This window comes from Anas acuta, chromosome 8 (genome assembly GCF_963932015.1).
Source record: "Anas acuta chromosome 8, bAnaAcu1.1, whole genome shotgun sequence".
Classification (NCBI taxonomy): domain Eukaryota; kingdom Metazoa; phylum Chordata; class Aves; order Anseriformes; family Anatidae; genus Anas; species Anas acuta.
Genome location: NC_088986.1, coordinates 19,828,016 through 19,842,800, shown reverse-complemented (window position 1 = coordinate 19,842,800; position 14,785 = coordinate 19,828,016). Strand labels below are relative to the sequence as shown.

At 41.1% G+C, this 14,785-nt stretch overlaps 1 protein-coding gene across 11 annotated transcripts in view; it reads right to left on the bottom strand.

Moving 5' to 3' along the window:
- The window catches only part of RABGAP1L (RAB GTPase activating protein 1 like), a 255,581-nt gene that overhangs the window by 117,893 nt on the left and 122,903 nt on the right, over positions 1 to 14,785 (bottom strand). Inside the window, exon 1 of one of the 11 annotated variants that reach the window (XM_068690415.1) lies at positions 8,230 to 8,376. The exons of the other annotated variants lie outside the window; for them this stretch is intronic. The gene's annotated coding sequence lies outside the window, so the exon portion shown is untranslated. Of the gene's footprint in view, positions 1 to 8,229; positions 8,377 to 14,785 lie in introns of those variants that run through there. 11 annotated transcript variants of the gene reach the window in all.

Sequence of the window (14,785 nt, the reverse complement as noted above, 5' to 3'; positions counted from 1 at the left end):
ATGCTGTTGTAGCATTCTCACAGGTAAGGCAGAAGCAGCTCAGCTCTTATCAGGGTTGAGCCATCAATCAGTCACAGACCAGATGACATTTTTCTGTAGCAAATCACAGCAACATTAGATCAGCTACAAAATACTCATTCTGCATGTGCTCACTCATTCTCCAAAACAAAGACTTTCCATGACCTTTACTCTCTTTGTCTTTTATTCTCCTTTCCTTTTCTTTACACTGTCCCTCTCTGGTATGCGACTGATAGATAATTTATTCTATTTCCTCTGCCATATCTTTTCTGAAAAATGTCAAAAGAAAAATGCTGTTTGTACTACCAGGCTAGAGATCAAATTTTGAATGCACCAGGCTCAAATTTTTGCCATTGGCATAGTAAGCTGTGAAGCCAGTTTCCCTTGAACACTTATCTTGAAAGCTCCCTGATCTCCCACAAGATATAAGGAACTCTGTACATAAGCAGATGGCTTTGGGTTTCTTTCTTTTCCATATGATGTACGGTTGGCATGACGGGCCATGTGCATCTATTTGTAGATATGACAGCATTTCAATTTTGATTTTATTATGTTTGGGGCTTTACTTGTGTCAGACAATCTTAAGCAAAAATGATATCAAACATTTTTGTTAAAAGGTGGAGAGAATTTTTTAAGCAGTGGATTTTATCTTTTTTTTTTTTATTGTTTTTAATAGCTATTACTTAGGAAGGTTCACCTCTGCAGAGGATACGAAGAACAGAACAATTAGACCAGGTGAAAGACATGTTGCCCAGGTTACTCACCAGTAGTTCACCTCTTATCTTAGAAAAGTGTATAGGCACTACCTCATTAACAGACAAGAAAAAAATTTAATCCACAAACATATTTATGTAGCAAGTTAATTTTGTTCAAGTTCCTTCTGGTTTGCTTATTTTTAGATCTGGTTTTTGCTTATGTCTCTTCTGTTAGAGATGCAATTCTATTTGTAAAGGCTAGAAAAAATGTTTTTGTGATTAATCTGTAATTTGAAATTCAAATATTCCCAACTCTACCACCAACTCACTGGGTAACTTCCAGAAGCAGGTAAGCCTGCTTCTAACAAGCAATACTGAACTGCACCCTTGGCAGATGGCTGTGAAAGACTATGTTGAAACTGTTTATATAAAATCAAAAAGGTAGTGCTACAAAACTTTGCTCAATTTTATTAAGCGTCTTGAAATCTTCACTACAAGAAAGAAGATTTTTCTTTCTTACATAAGAAAGAAAACTACAGTTACTAGCTAAAAAGACATTTTAAAAAAGTAAACTCATTTAAAAACCTAGTGCCTACACGATTCATCTCCTGCAGCATCACTGACCAAGTAGATGTCTGTGTAGTCAGCATCTCTTTCAGCATGTTTTTACTAATTCTGAAATTAGACCTACTTTTGTCCATGTGTTTTGTTTTTGTTTGTTCTTTATATAAGAAATACAAAACCTGATGGTTTCACTGGCAGCCCTTGGTATCACTCTGCATTCATATTGGACTTGAACACTGAAGAGCAAGGCTCTTTAGCTTGTTTGGAGTATCTAACACCAAAACCACTCTTCAATGATATCTTAAAGTCTTTATTGCACCTTCAGGAATCAGTGCACTGCAGAAGATGAAGGCCAGCCAGATGGTTAGGGAAAAGGACAGAAATACAAGAACATGGTTTTCATTTCTGATTCTGAACCCGATTCAATTGTAGATATACTGAATTTTGTGTATTAATTTCTGAGCATCAAGTTCCTCATTTATAAATCTAGAGTGATAATATCCACAAATAAGCAATTAGTATATGTTGAGCACTTTTATTACTAACACAGAAGTGATTATGGAGGTGGCACAGCACTGTGCTAAAAGGAAAAGCTATGCAAGGCTAGTGTATCATTTACGTAAGATTTTATTCTGTTTGTTACTGCTTTTAAAATAAAATTCTGGAAATAACGTTCTATTCATCTACTGTTTAGTCAACACTTGATGTACATTTCCTCACTGAATCTTTCTGAGTGTATCAGACACTAGAGACAGCTGCTGAAACCGCGCTTACCCAAGCCTCTGCTGAGCCACCGCAGTCACCACAGGTGGCACGTACTGTGAATGCAGCTCTGGAATTTGCTGCAAGATGGATCCTGGACATAAACAATCTAGAGATGCTGACACACAGGGGCTACAGTTCTGCTTTAACCCTTTCCTCAAATCCTCTCCTGTTTAATGTAGCATGAAGGGGCCTTCACCTGCTGATAATGCCCCGTATAGATAAAGTAGCTTTAAGCAGGTGCTCCCTAGGCTGATTGTCAGTATCTGAGTGTATTACTAGAAATCTTTCATACAGTGGCAGATGAACCAATACTGCAATGAAGAGAATAACAGAATCCCAGACCGGCTGAGGCTGACAGGGCTCCCAGTTCCTCAGGCCCCAGGCCTGCCCCAGCAGGGCCCCCCAACTGGTGCCCAGCCCCACGTCCAGGCGGCTCTGGAAGCCCCTCAGGGAGGAGCCCCCCAGCCTCCATGGGCAGCCTGTGCCAGACCCCGAGGTGCTGCCTGAGGGGCTGCGGGCTGAGCCCTGCCTCTGGGCCTGGCTCTGTCCTTTCCATACCCCTGTGGGGGTAGTTAGAGACATGGATGAGCTCCCCCAGACCTCCTCATGCAGCAGCAGGGTACCAGAGACCTCCTTTGCTCATGTTTAACTCGGTGCCACCTAGGATCCCCAGGTCTTTTTCTGCCAAGCTGCTTTCCAGTTTGTTGGCCCCCAGCATGGGGGCTAGAAATGACCACATCAAGTAGCTCCTTCTAATTGCACCTGTAATTCACAAGCAGAAGCAGCGCTTTCAGGCTACCTCAATCCCTTAATTCAGCATAAGCCCCGAAGTCCCCTAAATCCCACTCTTACCAGCAGAGCCAGCAGTGTGACAGCTGAAGATGACAAAGGAAGGACCACGCTATAGAGCTCTGCCAATAATTGGGACCTATGGGGCTGTGTGTGAATCACCAAAAGCAGCTCCATTTTTGCCTTTGTATTTTGGTCTCTTTTATTCCTATTGTTTGAAAATGAAATTCACTTTAGATTCAGTACCAAAGATTCAGATCAATACAGTACTGACATTAGAGAGCATTAATCTGGTCATATATGGGTCATAACAATAAAGACCAGACAGTACAAAGACAGCACAGTGCACTAAAATAACCCTAACTTAGTTTCAAATGATATCTGTTTTCTATATACTACTTCTCAGTGTATCTGAATGTTTCTCAAGCACTTTATATACCCGCTGTATAGGCATAAGCCTATAGTCCAGGGATACTTCAGTTGTTCTTTCTTCTTGGAATCAGTCAACAGAGCCTACATCTACCTCTTATTTAATGATTAAGTTTAGTTTATTCCAATTATTCTGATTACAATGGGGAGGTTTTCTGGGTTTACAGATAATGCTGTCACTTCACAAAGATCTCTTTCTGAATTCCTTAGTTTTCAAAAGTAACACATGAACAAAATTTCTGTCTGAGCATACATTCTTGAGGACAAAAAAAAAAAAAAAAAGGAATCTGTTTAAATATGCTAATTCTAATTGGATCAACACTGCCCTTCTTGGCAACTTTGACATTCATGCCAATCTGCAAAACAAATAGAAAATCAATGACTTCCCATCCCATCAGAAACAAGGAATAACCATGAGACGCAATAAAATAGCTATTTTTATCATCAGAAGATGCAATGAGCCCACTTCAGTAAAAACCCTCAGGCATGGAGGAATAAAACAAAGTTACAGTGATAAAATGAAAACAAATCACAAAAACATGTTAATCCCTTCACACAAAGGATATTACTGGAAAAATACCATGAGACACCACTTGCTTTTACAGCTACAGAGGTGCCTTCCATGCATTTAAAGTCAAAACATGTCTCAGCTGTGTTACTCACTTATGGTAACATCCATGTTGAAAACCACATGATATATAAGCAAAGCTCAATGGGTAGAAATTAACAACACTCCCTTCCTTGCCCCCACACCTCCTCCCCCCCCCCCCCCCCAAAAAAAAAAAAGTTCACTTCTCTGAAGTCAACTATATTTTTTACAGTGTTTTTCAACAGTAATCATCAATTAAACACAATTGTATAATTCTGGAGCCTTGTTTACTATGTTACTTGATCATTACATTTGACGCAAAGATTATTTCCCCACTTTTTAGAGATAAGGCTGCTTGCACACAAAATTAATTCTCATCCACCAGGACCTATACTGAGGTCTGCCAAAACCCAAAGCCCACCCACAAAACACCAGAAAATTAAGTAGGCTTAGTAACATCCACACCCTTAGCACCTCTGAGAGCACCTAAAAGGATCTTGGTGGTAGGCAGAAGCTGTAACAAGCAGGCATCCTCCAGTCAGGTATGACAGAAAACTGGAAAGACACAGAAGCATCCTCCCCTGGGGCTTGGCAGGGCTGGCTGGAAAGGCAATTTCTTGGGATTTCTGAAGTCTTCTCAAAACTGCCAGCAAAATGATTCCTCATAAATCAAGGAAACTCACGTTAAGCTGCTGTCTGCAGAGGAATCGCCCAGAGCCATGGAACTGGGAGCACATTTTGGTTGTATAAAGAAGGATAACATACAGAGACAAGGTTACAGTGAAGAGGTAACCTTGTCTTCACTTCCCTTCCTCCTTTATTTTATCCTCTTGGCTTTCCAGACTAAATACTTCACATGAATTGAGTTACTTCATTACATGTGTATTTGCCTGAGGTGCAGGAAAGGTTCCAACCTGTGGCTGAATGACCTTGAGTGCTTCACAAACATGATTATGATGGGCTGGTCAGCAGCAGAATAAGAAAACAAACTCTGCCAGACTGTCACCATGCAAAGCAGTCACTGGGCAATGAGCAGCAAGGAGGGAGTGAAGTACAGGGCAGGGGAGAAGCAGACTGAGACTGAAGGGACAGAAATGAAGCCAAGAAGTGATGGCGAAATGGAGAGGAACAAGAAGAAATCATGGGATATAAAACAAAACAAAGGATGGAAGACAAAAGAGAAGTACCAGAGAGATTATATTTAGTTCTTGTTGCATAAAAGGAAGCTGTAAATCAAATACCTTATCTTCATTTAAATAAATAAAAATCAGTTTTAAAGAAAATCCAAATTGCTTTTGCACTATGCAGACTACAGAATTTTGTAAAATCTGGTTATAGTTATTAGATCGATGAAAAGGCTTTCTTCCCTTATTTTAAATATATACTACACTATTGAAACAATCCTACTGTCAAGAATTCTGCAACTCCTATAAAGCCGATGCACATTGAACTTTAGACTTCCTGAAGTTGCTTCTCTGCTTTGGGATTATTTAAGTGCATTTTGCCATTTTTTGATACTGACGCTCACTTCTTGCACTTTATCACTGATAGAAGCCAAGACTGAAGAACACATGGAATACGCGGCATTAGTGACATTAGCCTGGGTACTTACAGGTACCACTGAAAACAACACAGATCACAAGTGCTCGTTCCTGTTCCTATTACTCCTTCTGACAAGCATTACTGTAGCTTCAGTGCATTTCTTAACAGACACTTCCCTATCTTATTTTGTTATCTTGTGTGATTCCTTATCTATCTGATCATGGCTCATCTAAACCCAATTCAAGGAGTTTTACTAGGCTGTTTGCAACTTTCACCATCAGGTACAACTGTTAATTTGCCAACTGAAGGAAACAGTAATTGAAAGATCGACTTACAGATGTATAGATGTGTATCAGAAACTGTTGAAAAAAAGATAGCTTCTCACTTCTTCTGAGTTTACATTTCTCTCTCTTCACGCATTCATATCTACATCCATTTCCAGCCATTTCTGCCTAACATCTGTATTTCTATGTAGGTAAAATCTATCAGTCACATAATGTTTCTATTATATTTTCAGGGGTTGTTCCTTCTGAAATATTTGGTAGCCTTTGAGGTTTACAGATAATAGCCTACATTACTTCAGATCATTTGGCACATAGAAGTGAGATCCATCCAAGTTTTGGGTTGTTAGAATTTTTAATCTAGAAGGAATTTTAATCTAGAAGGTCAAAAGAAATTTATGAAGCTGCTTTCTGTAAACTGGTATTTAGTTCTATTTTAAAACAGAATGTCATATAGGTTTATAAGAATGTGTGTATTATCACTTTGAAGCAGTGCAGAACAAGGTCAGAGGATGAAATGAGTCCCAAAGAACACACTACAGGCTTCTCACACTCATTCTTTTCCCAACTGCAAAGTAAGGAATAAACTAGATGGACAAAACTATTTTACAGAAGTTATTTGTGTTGCCAGCAAATGTAAACAAGCGAACAATGCCAAAAGCAAAAAAGTATCACCAACAAACACAAAGTATAACTAAACTCACACAGAAACAACAAACTCTACCAAATTTGCAAAATCTGGGCTCTTTTCACACAGATTACAGCAGAATGGCCAAACTTTCCTTTGTAAGTGCCTTTGGTTGGGGCCCAGCAAAACCTGCAGAGCTGCTCAGTCCAGCAGAGGAGGACCTCTCACTCAAGGAGTCTCAGATTTAATAGCAGCTTGTTGAAAACAGCACATGCTGCTAGGAGTTTCTGAAACTACTTCATATTCAAGAGAAAGTGGGGGAGGGGATAAACATTATTAAGTAATTAAAGGAACTTTACCACAGCTATCCACTTACATTGTTGTAATAAAATCTCATATCCGGAGCAGAACGATACAGCTGCACAACCCATTGTGAAAAGCATCTCATTTTGCTGCCCCACGCAGGTATCTAAAGCTTTCAGTGGTAAAGCTTCCAGGGTACAGCCCTTGCCTCTCCACTCATCCTCTGGCCTTACAATCCCTGTCTAAGAGCACAGAGCAGAGACTTGCAAATCCCAGGAGGCAATGTGAGGCAACACAGCCCGTACAAGCTCAGAAGACACACCTCTGCAAGGATCAGCAGCAAGACCAGCTTAGTAGCACACCAACAACCCCATTTAGAAAAGCAAAGGGCACATCTCTTTTGTGCCATGCCACCTAGCATGGGACAGCAGTATGGCGTACATTCCCAAGAGGATTTTTGCATTGGAAAACTCCCCAGGCTGCTTTATAACTATGATCCAAAAGGACTTAAGTCTCACTAAAACCAACTAATTATCTTAATGATGATAACTACTGATAACCACTTGGTTGACCAGGGCACCGCAGATCCTGAACCTTACCAGCACTTGCACCTTCTCAGGACCAAGACAGAAACCTAAATCTGCTGTCACAGCAAAGTGGGTTGCAGGCTCTCATGGAGAGATTAAGCAGAGGCAAAAGATTAAAATCCCACTATATAAATGCCTGTCAATATCCAATATAAAAGACAGAAAACACCAAAAGTACTGTATAAAACCACATTTGATTCTGAACAGAATATGGTACCAAAGTTTTCTGTTGAATATCAGCAGCTTTTTATGCAAAGAATAAGTAAGTGTAAACGTAGATTGCTATTTATAGGCAAAACAGAACGTGCATCTAGTAAACACCTGGAGTTTCTCCTACTTTGATATTGCATAGTACTCTTCTCCATGACAGCCACCTCTTTCCCAAGCTGTCCCTAAACTGGAAAAGACATGATCTCCAGAGACTGTAGAAGTATTTGACTTGAGGCCTAATTTATTGCAAAGCTAGCAGAAAACATTATCCTGTTAATAATGAAAATTTAAATCAACAAATTGCAATGCTTGTCTCAGAGTAAGGTAGGGAGCTATTTATTTAACAGATAATGCTAGCTTTGTAATTGGAAAAGCTTTTATCTAATTTTTAACCCTATTAAATCTCTCTGCACATTGCTGCTCTTAAAAACGAAGTGTGACAGTGGCTTAATCAGCAGTTAACTATATTAAAGTTCATAGCCTATTTTTAGTTCAGCTCTGCTTTATGTCACATAAAAAAGAGACAAAATATGGAAGATCAGCCTGAAGACAGATTTTGGAATTATCACTACAGATTTCCTCCTGCTAAACTTATCGTTTCAAAGAAAGCAGTAGAAAAATGACCTAAAAGTTCTGCCTAATTTGAGAACCAGTGTCAGCCAGAAATGGCAAACAAATAAAGTAAAACAAATAAAAATAAATAATTAATTAAAGGACATTTAAATTACATTGAAAAAAAAAAAGCAGTGTGGAGAAATTAAGGTTCCAGGTTTAAAACTCTAGAGAGCTATCAAATCTTGTATACTGTGATTGTGATTTTTCCAGTTACCTTGTATTACTTCATATACTCTGCTGCTTAAAGAGCTCATCACAAGTCAAATAGGTGGGGAGAAGGGGAGAAAGGGTACCCCATACATTCAGCACTGCTGAGTTCAGTCTCAAAGATGACTCAGACTGAGCAGGGCTGATGGTATTTCCTCCTTCCCACTGGGGTGCCCTGAAGAAGGTAAGGATTCAGCTGCGCTGAATAACACACACAAAGATCGCAGGCTCCTAGTGGCCAGGGGACACGTTAACTCAGCTGCTTCCCAGCTGCCCTAATGATATTGCTTCCTCCAGCAAGACATTTTGGGTTGGGCTACAAAGAGGAAAAGAAGAACATATGATGATAAAGCCACAGATCAAGCCTTTATTTACAAGAAAATGCCATGCAATCTGATAGCACTGATTGTCCCTGATTTCCAGACCCAGCACAGAATTAATTAATCCACATTTTAGATTGTAGTTACATTTGTTACAAGAAAATATTACTCCATCAATAATCATTTTAAAAGTAAAAACATCTTACTATCATAATAAACTATTTAATTTTCATAGAGTAGATTATTAGTAAATTATTATTTTATAGATTAGATTATTTGTTTAGTTAAACAAATTTGTGTTTGTTTGTTTGTTTTTACTTGTAAACATAGACATTTTTGCATTCTTATCTACCCTCTCTTTTTCATATGCCCTTTAACATACCAGGGAAGCTGGGCAGGGACTCTTTGTCAGGGAGTGCAGTGATAAGACAAAGAGTAATGGCTTTAAACTAAAAGAGGGTAAATTTAGTTTAGATATTAGGATGAAACTCTTTGCTATGAGGGCAGTGAGGCACTGGAACAGGCTACCTGGAGAAGCTGTGGCTGCCCCATCCCTGGCAGTACCCAAGGCCAGGCTGGATGGGGCTGGGGACAGCCTGGGCTGGTGGAGGGGCCCTGCCCATGGCTGGGGGCTGGAGGCAGGTAGTCACTGAGGTCCCTTCCAACCCAAAGTATTCTATGATTCTATATAAAAATGAAACACTAATATATAAAACACTAACTTAAAAGGAAGATTTGTCATACTATTTGCAAATCACACTGCTGCCTGTCATTTTCAGTCATCCCAAATGCATGTATGCCAGGGACTGTAGCTTTGTATAAGAAACATACCTAATGCATTCAACTTCCAACAAAGTAGTTTGTGCTTCGGATTGCTTTTCCCAATGTGCCCTTCCAAGAAAATGATATAAAACACTACAAGAGGGTACTACACTTTATTTGCTGAGGGGAAAATTTATTTGTCTTTGAAATCATTCATTATGAACAAATGCTCCGAGGGAAGGCCTCATCAATAATTGAGAGAATGATTGGAGGAAACTACTAAGAGAAATAAACAGTACTGGGAAACCTCTGAAGACAAAAGAGGCAGAAAATGCTCACGAATGACACCATTAATAGCACGCCCCCTTACATTGACACTGCAACGAGTGCACCTCGGAGCAGTACCCAGCAGCAGTGTTTCTAGGCTGGAAAGGACTTATCTCCATGGAACAACACCAGAGTGATATGTGATACCACTACCTTACATTCAAAGTACGCTGAACTCACACTTTAAATACTACATTACTCTCACCACAGGAGCAAACTAAATGTATTTTTCATCAATGTTTTTTTTCCACACTTCTTCCCTAGAGGATTCTCTGGAAATACTTCAACGCTGTGGGGTTGTTCTTTACTTTTTGAGAAAACAAGCACAGATGTCTGGGTCTTAGCAAAAAAATAAATAAATAAACCCAAAGTACTTAACTGTTAATTTGCAGGCCAATAATTCATCATGCTTCATTAGGCTTACTACTTATTTTACAGCTGCCTCCCAGAGAGGAGAGAGTCTCCTAAAGCAGCACAGGCGGCGACTGCAGCCCAAGCACTGCGAGCACGCGGGCAAGCACGGTAGAGAGCACCTCACTTCAGAGGTGAAGGCAGCAAGCCAGATAGGGGATTTCTTCAGGCTTGCCAAATAAAATGGAAGTAACAGTGGGAAATGGCACTGTGAATCCAGGACTTGTCTAAAATTCACACCACTTACTGTAACATCGAACCACACAAGCTGTTTTAAGACACAGTCACAACACCAGAAAGCACTGGTGGATGCCTCGAGTCACTAAAGACACTGCCTGGGCTCTGCTGCTACATGTAGTCAGCAAAGCCACTCTGTGGTTTTTTTTTGAGATCTTAGGGTGAGTGTGCTACACGAATGCTAAAAAGTCATCTTGTCCCTTATAAAGACAGCTACCCGAACCATGCTGCCTGCAGACTACAGGTCCCCGCACACTCCCTTAAGCTGGGGCCGGCACTGAACTGACCACATGCTGAACTGAAAGAGGCCACAGGTACCCCAGAGGAAAAGGCAGCGGTCATTTCCAGCTGGGCCAGCTCCCTGGTGTGTGCCCTGGCTGCCCGCAGGAGCCGCAGAGGCAACAGAGCAGCAGAGGAGGTTGGGGTGTCCGCGAGGAAGTTGGAAGGCAGGCTGCAGCCCCAGTTCAGACCCACATAAGCTGCCAAGGAACTCTCCATGTCCCAGCTTTCGAACAGCTGCAGCCTTGGGCCAGACAATGTTTCTTGTAGGACAAAATGTAAAAATCCTTTTCAGCTGAAAGCAGTAGAAAGAACAGATCAAGAGAAGCTGCTTCATGAAATAAGAGCTCGGGTAGTACCTGGCACGATTCATTAGCTCCCAGATTATCTGCACACCTGCTACATTCCTTCTAGCCCTTAAAAAATAAATAAATCTGAAGAATTCCATCTCGCAAAGCACCGTAGGAATGGCCATGTGCAAAGAACAGCCCTAAAAGCGCTGTAACCTTGTCTTTGAGGGCAAGGTTAAAGTTGGACCAGATGACCTTAGAGGTCTTCTCCAACTTAAATGATTCTGTGATTGTTTTAAAAAGAGATCAGGTTTGGCTGACTTGGTAGCGGACTCCTAGAAGCTGGTAAATGAACTCCAAGTGCTTTCTCCACTCATGGGTGATCCCACAAGAACTCTTCTGCCAGGCAGGAGCTAGCTCTCTGCACCTTGTTACTGCAGCCTGTACAGCTCTGGATGCTTTCTAAATACTTCTAAAGATACTCCCGTATTATCTCAGGCAACTTTTTCTTTACTGCTTTTTATAAAAACAGTGATATCACACCACTGTATTTCTCAGTTTTGAAAATACATTGAAACCAACAAACTTGAAGCACGGAAAAAAAAAATCAGGGTAACCATTCAGGCACACAAGATCAAAACTTGGCCCGAAGATTGCTGCTGGGTACCTGAAGCCAAAAATAAAAAGCTCAGCTACAAAGAAATGGAATCCAGCCAAGTTAATTTTGTACAAAACCACACAAAGTAAGAGGGCAATACACCATGAGAGAATTGGATTTCAGATCTCTCATCTTTTCTGTGAAAGATGTACAATACTGACAGCACAGATGGCACCGGCTCAGTCCTAATCAAAACTAATGAAGTTGAACTTGATACACAACCCTTTAATGAGCAGAATGTATTTTTGTTTTCCCATCCATTTGAAAGCTATCACACAGCAATGAAAATCATTAAGCCAGCACATTAAATGCACAATGTATTGTAACAGAGGTAGTATTTTGTGAACACCTGAGAAAGTCGGTAGCAAGTGGTGATGCATACACACATAATTGAATTGGAGGTGGCTTTCCTGTCCCAAAAGAAAGTCTCACTGATACCACATACTACTAATCTTTAAAGGAAGAAGTCTTGTTCAGTTTCCTTATTTTTAAGAGAAATTTCACAAGGCACCACACCTCAGAAAAAAATCTACTCATTAGCATTTAAATTCATATATTGTACGTACCCAGCAAAAAATGTGGTAACGAGCTAGATGACATTTCACTTTACTAGCAGCTATGGCATAAAAATCTTCATGCCTGAGGGACAGGGGGAAATGCGGAGAACGTGTGGAGAAACTAAGCAGACTTGCCATATTGAGAGCACTAGGTCAGTGCCTCATTCAGTTCATAACTAACCAGTCAGGTTGTCTTTAATTCTTTTTAAAATAAAAATATAAAATATTTCATCATAATAACCAAAATTAGCTATTCATGAGCAGACAGGGTTAGCGTGTGGCTTACAGTCAGAACCCACAGTCCATACCAAAAACATACAACAGACTTGGACTGTTGAATGAGATGCAATAAGGAAATTCAGCTCCCGCAAGGATTACACCCAGTGCACCCTGTCTCCATTTCAAGTTACTGACAGCGCTGTTTCTCCAGTTTGGGTTTATTCTGTGCAAACATGGCTGTCCTACACAGCACACGGGGGGAGAAGAGGGATCTGTCTCACACGCTCTGCTGGCACTGCAGCAGCAGGTCAGATGCTGGGCTGAGCACCTGCCAAACACTTACAGAACACACAAAAAGGCAACAGTAACTGGAAAGTAATAGAAGTTTGCTTGACTAATACAAAACTTAACTACTATCTCTTCATTCTGCCTTCTCACACAGGGTCCTATCAGCCCAAAGCCTGGATCTGAAGGATTGTGTGCATCTGCTTGCACAAATTTGACTGCTCAGGTACAAAAATTGATTACAGCATTTGATATGAATGCCTTTGAAAGACATCGAGCATACATGCCTGGGTTAAACACTGAGAAAAAAAAATGTTTCACTGGATCTTTCAAAGAAAAAAAAAAAAAAAAAAAAAAAAGGTTAAGGTGAAAATGGCAAAATTAGTCATTCAAAAAAATTCTGCCCCAGTGCATCTCTTTTCAGCAAAATAGCAAGAGTGAGAAAGACAGGAGAAAAGATACCACAGGAGAAAAGATACCTCTAAGGTAATAAAATCCTCCCTGTTAGCATTTTTATTAATTATTTTCATAAACATATATTGTGCCTTGCAATTAAAATTCAGTGTGCCTGAGTTGCCATGGCAGCACAACTTCCACAGAACAATAAATTCTTCAAGCTCAGCCATGAAGAGTGCTAGGGAGCTGCAAGGGAGGCTTCTGCGGAAGGCTTGTGGGGTGCCTGGAGGAGACAGGGCAGAAATCAAAAGCAAAAATAGCTTCCACTGTTTACAAAATGCAGAAATCAATACTAAAGGAGACTTCCACATTTCCAAGGTGGCTTCTGCAGAATGCAAATGCTGACTTTTTTTTTTCCCTCCTCCAATTGTCTTCTCCGTCTCCTAATAGCTGCAAACAATCCTGGTAGACTGTTTGGGCAGCGCTCACCTCGGGCAGCTTGGCCGGAGCTATAAATAGTGCCTGCACCATCTGCCAGCCGGCTCCTGTGCCGAAGGCGCTGCTGGCGCGCTCGCCCCGCGCTCTGCCAGGCCTGCGGCTGGGAGCCGGCAGCCACGCAGGGCCCGGGTGTGAGCCGGAGATAATGAGGTGAGGAGCGAAGGCGGCATCGCTGTAATTAACTGCTGGTTCGAGACTGTGTGCTGTAAAGAAATCATATGGAGGCTAAGAGAACCTTAAAAGGATAATTAATAATATCGTGTGGAGTCTGCAGGCACTTTTCTTACTGTAGCGATTCTTCACAATGACACCATTTTTACTTCCAGTTACAGAGAAATTAGTAATAGATAAAAATAAACCTCAAATATCAACCGCAGTAGCCAAAAATAATCCGGCTGGGGAGCCAGACCTAACCTGAATGAGTCAGCATCAGGACTCAGGAGTGAGGTAGGAGACAAGGGTTTGCCGTCCACCACCCAAGCCCTCAGTGCTGTCCAGCATCGTGGCCCAGTGCTGGACACTGGGGACAGACCCTGTGAGTGTTGCTTCGACTCAGAGGAGTGACCAGAAGGGAGCTGTTTGCTTCCAGTGTAATCCAGGCAGTTCAGATGTCCAGCAGTCCCCGACCTTTCAAGCAATTCCCAGCCCAAGGATGGAGGTGACCCCTAGGAGCACACACGACCAACAGGGCTGATAACTGTGTCATTTCCCTAGGAAATAAATTGCAATAAAGTTGACCACAAAATTACTGTCTGCCAAATAACAGAGTTAATTTGGGAAAAAAAAAGAAAAAAGACAGGCCATTTGATTTCTCTTTTCTCCTCTCTCTCACAATTCAATCCTTCAGGGCTCGTTTCTGCTCTCATTGTGGACGGGAGCAGAACTGCCGAGCAGCAGCACTGCTGTGGCTTTTCTGTTGTAAAGCAAAAGCTCTCTCTACATAAAGATTTTGGCCACACCATTCAGAAATGACACAAAATTCAGCAGTACTTCTTACATTTATAAATCTGTATTTGTAGAGTTATCAGTAGATCGAGCAAGCACATTTTGCTTATTTTTTAAACACTCATTTTCTTTGAGTACTTTTGTCACATTGCACAGATTTTGTTCTTCAATATTGTCAATGCTTTCTAAACGGAGCTCTCATTTCTCTGCTAGTTCATTTATACATTCCCTACAGTGGCTCGAGGGAAGCAGTTATTCTTCTGCACCTGGCACCTGTGACACAGCATCCCGAAGGTGCTGTGCATTGCCCCAGCACAACAGGTTACACGGAGCACATTCAGCACCCCCCTTGGAGGTCTTGAGGCCTCACTAGACCAAG